The sequence below is a fragment of the Trachypithecus francoisi genome, unplaced genomic scaffold (assembly GCF_009764315.1).
Source record: "Trachypithecus francoisi isolate TF-2019V2 unplaced genomic scaffold, Tfra_2.0 Lachesis_group4, whole genome shotgun sequence".
NCBI classification, from domain to species: domain Eukaryota; kingdom Metazoa; phylum Chordata; class Mammalia; order Primates; family Cercopithecidae; genus Trachypithecus; species Trachypithecus francoisi.
The window spans coordinates 59,790,179-59,799,196 of NW_022681469.1; positions in this window are offsets into that span (position 1 = coordinate 59,790,179).

The window sequence follows — 9,018 nt, forward strand, 5'->3', positions numbered from 1 at the left end:
AGAGTAGTTAAAATTAAAAAGATTAGCAATGCCAAGTGTGGGCAATGATGTGGAGTAACTGAACACTCACATATTACTGATGGGAAGAAAAAAACTTACAGCCACTATGGAAAACATTTTGTCAGTTTCTTAACCATTCAGACATGTACCTTTCATATGATCCAGACATTCCACCCTTAGGTATTTACCCAAGCGAAATAAAAGTATATGTGTAAACAAAGATTTGTACACAAATAGTTAGTTACAGAATCTTTATTTGTGATAGCTCAAAACTATGATAAAAACTCAAATGTCTATCAAGAGGTAAATGGTTAAGCAAGTTGTGGTATATCTTCACAGAGGAAAACCATTCTGTAAAACAAGAAATAAACTATTGATACAATATAGGTAAATTTCAAAATCAGGTCATACACAAAAGGCTATCCTGTATGGTTCTACTTACATGAAATCTAGAAAAGCAAAGCTATGATGACAGGGCACATCGGTGCTGCTTGGGTCTGGTAACTGAGGAAGAGACTGACTGCAAAGGGGCACAGAAGACCTTTTGAGACAATGTAAATGTTTTGTAATATATTGTGGTTGTGTATACAAAACCACACAGAATTACCAAAACTCATTACATTGTAGAGTTAAAATGGGTGGATTTTATTGTATGTAATGTACAGCTCAGTGGATCTGGGAGTGGAGGATAGTGAAAGAGAGGGAAAGGGAGAGGAAGAGAAAGACAGAGATGGAGACAAAGAGACAGAGAGAGGTGGAGGAGGATGAAGAAGAGAAGAAGGAGAAGGAGGAGGAAGGTGAAGAAAGGAAGAGGAAGAGGAGGAGAAGGAGGAGGAAGAGGAGAAATATTTACCGGCTAAGACATAAACTAGAATGGATCATGAAATGGGTCCAACTTTTGGTAAGTAACTCCTGAGGTACCAGAAAGTAGATCTGACAGTGAAAAATGAATGTATAATAAGGTACTACCAGGGCTAGCCAAAGTAGAAAATAAGTGCACTTTTATCCATTTGTCTTGCCAGTAGAAAACAGCCAGAATTATACTAAGAAGGCTGTTGCTCTCCAAATTCCATATGAATTCCTCTCATTGGTAGGACTCATTTGGCATACAGAAAACTTTGCTGCACAGGAATCTGGCAAATACAGTTTTTAGTTTGATAGTCTCTAAGTGTAAGAAAGAACACTAAAAGAGAGTGGAGTGGAAATTGGATAAGCCAGTAAATACTATCCACTAAATGTCACTTGGTTTTTCTTATGGATTTGCAGGGGTGCTTTATACGTATTGATAATAATCTTCTGATCTTCATCAGTATGTCTTGCCATATTTATTTCATGTTCTCTGTATTTTTTTTTTGATAAATAAAAATAAAAGCTCTTAATGTGGTTATGTTTATCAAGGTAGTTTGGTTTTTTTTGTTTGTTTTTTTGTTTTTTTTTTGATGGAGTCTTGCTCTGTCACCCAGGCTGGAGTGCAGTGGCATGATCTCTGCTCACTGCAAGCTCTGCCTCCCGGGTTCAAGTGATTCTCCTGTCTCAGCCTCCCGAGTAGCGGGGACTACAGGCACCCGCCACCACGCCCGGCTAATTTTTTGTATTTTTAGTTGAGACAGGGTTTCACCGTGTTAGCCAGGATGGTCTCGATCTCCTGACCTCGTGATCCACCCGTCTCGGCCTCCCAAACTTATTTCTGATTGTTATAATATTTTATAGGCAATCTTTTACCATCCCATGTTCATAAAACTGTTATTTGCTATTGTCCTCAAGTTTTATATTTTTGACATTTACATTTAAATAATGATTCACCAAGAATTGATTAATTTTCATGTGATTTGAAGTAAGGACCTAATTTCATGGAAAATCAATTATCACTATTTATTAAAAATCCATTTCCCCCCACTGCCTTCAAAGCCCCTTCTGTCATATTAACATGGTTTGTTAATATGACACTTCATGCTGCTCCCCAATTTGTTCTTTCTCAGAAATGTCTTAGCTATTTGGCTCTTCGTCACTTTACGTAAATTTTAGAATTTGACAATTTAGCTTGTTAAAAATCTAAAACTTGTAAAATATTGTAAAGGTTAATGATATTAAATCTATATATCATTTAGAGACAATTGGCATTCTTAAAATATTGCATCTTCCAAAGAGTGAACATGGTATACTTCTCTAATTATTTTTGTCTTTTCAGTGTATTTCAACAACATTTTATTTTTTTCATAAAGGTCTTAAAGACTTTTGGTTAGATTTATTTCTAGTTGTATTGTATTGTGATATTTTCACAAATATTTCTTTTAAAACTATACTTAATTTTCCAACTGAAATTTCTTTTTAATAATTATTTTATATTGAGCTATAATGATAAAATTACTTTTATTTATTAATCTCTCTAGTTTCTTCTGTGTTTAGTATATGAGAAATTATATCATCTGAGAATGTTTTGTGTTTCTTTTTCTTTTCAAATATATATTTTGTTTGATATTCAATTAGATAAATTTTTTATATTTTGTCTCAGCTATTTTTTGTTTTCCCCACTGGCTCTAAAAATTCATGTCTTGTTTTTCTTCTGAAAGTTCATAAGTTTCATTCCTTGGAAATTTTTTCTGTGAAAAACTTTGAAACCTAGCTTGAAGACAGCCTTCTCTTAGAGAGTCTGAGCTTGCTTATTTTTAGGTTCTGGAGGGCACTATGAACTCAAAGGAAGTACTTTTAGTTAAAATGTTACCTTTTTTGTTTGTTTTTTAAGAGCACTCAGATAAAGATATTCCACTGGCGGACTGCCTTGTGGTTATGAATTACCAAGGAAGTATTGTTTTGTTTTAAATCTGCATTCAGCTCTTAGGTTCTTATAGAAACAGGATTATTTCTATCGTTTCTGGTTATTTTTTTTTTTTTTCATAAAGCTAGAACCTTTTAGTGTCCCAGTTTATAGGAGCAGAGCTGTCTGCTGTTAGGTTCTTCACTGTGGAAAGGGTGATTTCTGCGTTTATTTTCTTTCTCCTTGTATCTTAGAAAGTAAAATCCAAGATCAGAACCCTAGCAAATACTCTTCATATGAATTAGAGCTCTACTATCTTAGTAGCTCAACATCACATTTTTTAAGGGACTTGAAATATATTTTTTTTAGTCAGGAGGTCATTTAACTCTCTGAAGCTGCAGAAAACAAAGTGCTTATTCTTTATATGACTGTGCAAATTCTGTATTTGAGAAGTTCAGGAAAAATCATTCATCAATTTTTAAATATCACTTGTAATATAAGATTAAGATTATTTTGGAAATTGGAAGTTGTTATAAAAATTAACAAGTTTACACATATAATTATTTCCAATTCATTAGCTAGGAAGATACTCATCTCTGATTCAAAAATAAATATATTTCCACTCTATTTAAAATTATACATAACACAAACATAGGAGATAAAAAGTATCAGAAGTTCTTGAGAAATACAGATTAAGGAATTAATATTTTTGGCATTAGAAAACATTTTCTATCATGACCTGATTCGATGAGTATGAACCCAGTGGTATGCTACTTTTCCTTCTCTAGAAAAAGCACTCAGATTCCAAAGCAGTATTTAAAAGGAAAAACAATTATAAAATATCTCTTAGAAAATCTCCATCCTTTACATTTACACTTACATTTCCCACCATTACTTCATAATTCCTAATGACTATAATAATGAATGTATAATATCAGCATGAACTCTGAACCTTAATTTCATAAAGTTTAATCAAATGGCAGGTTTTAAACACTTTCTTTGAATCTTGATGATGTATATTCTCTCTCTTGAAGTTTGTGCCTAGAAACTTTTGCCCAGCTTAGCACTGGTGAGGCTAAGAACCTATGTGTGAGCTGTCTATTATGTGAATTATATTTCAACCCTCCAAACTAAGCTACTCAGCAAAGATTTCTATTTGATCTTTCTTTCCAGATCTACTTGAGATATGTGACTTTTTTTAGAGACATAGAACAATGTATCCCAACAGCAAATACAGAAAGGTTTTAGTTTATCAAACTACCAAATTATGCTGTATAACAGTTCAGATATTCTTGCCATTGGGACATGCCATCTTTAGTATTGATTTTATTTTAAAACTGACTTCAAAGGTCCATTTCAACACTAGTGCTTCTTTATAGATTTAACATTCTGTTTTATGATCTTCAATACAAATGTTGGGATAAGACATTGATGAAGAATATTGCTTAAATTTGAATATAACCTATGGGTTTCATTTCCTTACAGGAGAACAAAGATCAAAAAATATATCATTTCAGGCCCACAGTTTAGTAACAAAATGTTTATCTTACATATTTTTAAACAGAAAGGAAATGTAAGTTGATAAAATTTAAGCAGCCCATATGTAAGCTGCTTGGTAGATTTTCCATATCTCAGGGCAAGTGACAACAACAACTTTACTTCTTTCTAAATAAACAGGTTTGAGAAGTCAAAGCTTTTCAAGAAATTATTTAAAATGTAAAACAGACTCAGTGCCCCATATGCCAAATACATATTTGGTGAACCTAGGTAAAAATCTTCCGTGAATATGCACTCCAATAAAACCTCAGGTCAACATACCAAAATAAAAAAGATAACAATTGTGCCCGAAGGTCCTTTGTATAAATGTCTCTTATAATATATAAAAGTTAACAGCATCTACTTCACAGGGAACTTTTTGGTGTTGTCTGTAAATTGATTTGATTTAAATTTCCAGGGCCACAGATCACTAAAAACTAAATTGAATGCATGTGCTTTTCCTGAAGCAAACTCCTCTGTGGAAGTGATGGAAAATATAGTTGGATGTTAAATCTAAATGTGCTATCAGGGACTATGACACAAATTATGACCCTATTCGAGACGAAACCCATTATCTTATATCATGACAGTTGCAAATACAGTAAACAATGAATTCATTATCATTACTGGATTTTAAGCCAGAGTAAATCTCTAACGTTCTATAGGAAAACCAAGCAAAAGAAATCAGCCATGCTAGCTCTGGTAATACTTCTTTGATGAAATACCTGAAATTGCATACCAATCATACTATAAACCACACTTAAAAGGTTGGTGATTATGGCTCCTCTGGGGACAACAGTGAAGTATTACCACTATTTTCCATTTCAAAAGGAAATATAAATTGAAAGTCATGAACCAAATTTCCTTCCATTTTTTAGCAAAATGGGTATGGAGTTTAATATATGACAAAAGTACAGTAATTGTTTCATTTTCACTCTAAAGTGGGACACTTTCTCCTCTGTATTCCATGTTCTAGCAAATACAAACTCCTGGAGGTAAAGGGTTAGTAATCATGGAGCTCAGCCTGGCTGCTCTCAAGCAGGGAATGTGTACACAATCTGTACTGGTTATGTGTCTGTTCTCTCCTTCGTGGTCTTTAAGTAAGAGAATTCTGGAGGTTGAGGGTTAACTCTTAAACTTCTCTAGCCATCTATTGCTGTGTAACAAAGTACCTCAAAATTTAGCAGCTTATGTGAAGTCATTCCAGATTAAAGGTCATTGAAGAACGATTACAACTGAAAAAAAAAAATTAGCAGCTTAAAACAACAATCATTTTACTTATTTGCTCACAATTCTGCAACTTGAGCAGGGCTTATTGGGGACAGTTCGTTTCTCCTTCATCAGCTGGCATAAGCTGACCCGACTTGACCAAAGCCAGTCTCAACTCTTAAATGGCCTTACTTGCATGGTGGCCAAGTGGATACTAACAGGTGGATGAAAGCACAGCTAGAAGTGCTGAATAAGCCCTCAATTATCTTTCATGAGACCTCTCCATGTGGCTAGGCTGGGTTTCTTACAGCATCCTATTCTCAGAGTAGTTGAACTTGCATGATGGCACACTACCCTCAAAGTGTAAAAACAGATGTTGCCAACCTTTGGCCTAGGCCAAAACCCAGAACCCCCAGAACTAGTAAAGTATAACTTCTACTGCTTTTTCTAATTAACCTTCCTTAGTTAACAGGTTCAGATTTAAGAAGAGGTAAACACAGGTAAATTATACAAGGATGTAATTACAGTCATGCTCTGCAGTACAATGTTTCAGTCAATGATAGACCGCATATACAACAGTGGTCACAGAAGATTATAATACTGCATTTTTACTTTGCATTTTTTATGTTTAGATACACAAGCATTTACCATTATGTTACAATTGCCTACAGCATTCAGCATAGTAACATCCTGTGCAGATTCGTAGCCCTAGGAGCATTGGGCTGTCCAATATAGTCTAGGTGTGTAGTAGTCTGTATCATCTATGTTTGTGTAACTACACACTATAATGTGCTCATAATGACAAAATCACTTAATGACACATTTTTCAGAATGTATCCCTATTGTTGAGCAATGCATAACTGTAAAGCAACATAACAGATTACCATGTACCTCAGCACTATACACACAGATGGTACTATCGGAATAGTTCTTGTATGAATGAACTATAGAGCATTTAAGTCATCTAATTTCAATGTTTTATTACCTTGATTTTTAAGTTTTTCCTGGTGGTTAACTAAAATTTTCCTTTATTCAATTTGAGCTTATTTTTCTAAATTGAAATTGCTATAGCTTATAGCTAATAAATGGCCAACATCATCTTAATAAGGCATGCTTTTGCTTAAAGACAAGTGTTAAATTGGAGAATCATTTTCTTCGTGTCTGAAAAACAAACTCATTTTACTGCCATGTGGAAAATAAGAAAGATAGTTAAATACTTGGCAAAGAGACATAATGACTTGTCCCTAGAAAGTATGAGAATTTTGTGTTGATTTTTTTGAAATCAAACACAGGCTGCTGAGAGTGTTTTCAAGATGCTGCTTAAGAAAGAGCCATGCACAGGAACAATTTCATTTCCTGATATGATGGAAATGATGAAATAGTTCTGGTCTGCCCTAGGTATTAAAGATTTATTTCTCCAGAAAGGGGAAAAAAGGTACTTATATCTTATAAATGTGCTTTCTTACAGATTGACTGTTATCACTGTTGTTGTCATTAAAACTGTTCATAATAGGTGAATAGAATTTTTAAGGTGGAAAACAAATGTATAGAATTATAAATGCATATTATGGTTTTGCAAAATCAGAACATCCTGATTCCCTCCTTTCTGTGTTCATCTCATCATAGATCTGGTAAAAGATTCCCAAACTTTATGTTTTAACTGACAGTTAGTCTTGGATGAAACAAAAAGCAAGATGGTAAAATGAGCAAAATTCTTAACAGATTGTCCAGTGCTGTGCTGGAGTTAGCTTGCTCCACTCTGTGAAAGCTGTTTGTGTCCATCTCTTCCCAATCTGCCATAAAAAGTCATGTCGATAAGCACAATTAACCATCATGAGAATATTTACACCATGGCTTTTTTCTCTTGTATTTATTTATTTGAAGAACCAGTTGTTAAATATTTACATCTACATCACTGATTCTAAGTCAACTACACTAAAAGAACAAAAAGCAAGAAGTCAGGAACAGGCATTGGACAATGATTGACAGTCAGAGCCAGCATTTCAGCTGAGACCTGAATGACAATTTGGAGAAGGCCGTACACTCTAGTAGAAGAGTATTTCTGACAGCAGGTTAAATGTGGAAAATCCATAAGCCAGGAACAGTTCTGGTATATTTGAAGAACAGAAGCAGATAGGGGGAATGGAATATGTTTATCAAGAGGACTGCACTACAAGAAGAGATTGGAAATGTAGACTGAAGCAAAATTATGTATAGATTTACAAGAGAGTAAGGATTGGATTTTAAGAATATGTGCAATGGAGAGGACTTGGTATACTTTAAGCTGAGGACTGATATGAACATATTTGTAAAGAACAACCTGGCTTCTCTGTGTCAAATGAGTTGAGGCTAGGCATGGGAAGAATATAGTGAAAGAAAGTACACCAGTTATGAAAATATTATATTACCTTAGGTGAGAAATAAGAGTAGTTTAGGCCAGTTGGTGGTATGGATATGGAGAAAACTAAGATTTGGTTGTAATCTGGAGGTTGTTTCTCTAGAATTTGATGATGGATTTGGTATGAGGAATAAAGAAAAACTCCCAAGCATGCAGCCTAAGTTTTTCATTGAATTGTGATACTGTTTACACAAGTGTAACAGTAGTGTTTTTATAATGGCAAACGCTAAGAGAAAAAAATATTACAGATGTAGAAAAATGTCCTATTTTGAATATTCTATACTTGAGTTAAATATTGCATACATAGAGATGTCAAGTATTAGTTGAATATATGAGTACTGTGTCTCAAGGGAGAGTTCAAGGCTATTGACATAATTTGGGAACTTATCAGCACATACATATTTAAAATCCCATGACTATTGGAATTACATCATGTTAAGGGAAGAAAGAGAAGAGCATCCAGAACAGATGCTTAGAACACTCTAATATCTATAAGTGAGGCAGAGAAGCCCATAAGGGAAAGTGGGATGTGGAACTGGAGATAAAAGAAAAAAATAGGAGCATTCATTGTCACTGAAGCCAAGCAGAGAAAAGACTTATACACACACAAAAAAAACCTCAATATCACTTGATGCTACTGAGAATTCATAGATATGAGACCTGAGAAGTGGAGTGTGGCCTGCAGACAAGTGGCTGACTGGCAAAAGGAATTAGGGAATTGGACACAGGCTGAGAAGTCAACTCATTGTAGATATTTTTCTATGAAGAAGAGCAGAGAAATGGAACATATGGAATCAAGGGAAGAATTATCTTCAAAATAGGAGCTGCTGGCTCAAACTTATATATTAATGGGAATGAAATGACAGAGGGAGATTCTCTTGATGATAAAAGGGAATATTCTGTTTTAGTATTCACTGTGAGTTCAGCCCCAACTACATTTCTGGTCAGTATATACTCTTCATGCATTATTCAATTTCATTCATTACAAAGTAGCCTCAGCCTACGGGTTTTACTAGCCCAGTTTTATAAATGCAAAAATTAAATCTGAGAATTATTGAAGAATTCATTTAATACACACATAGTCATTCTTAAAATATTACTGAATTTATGTTATATTCTA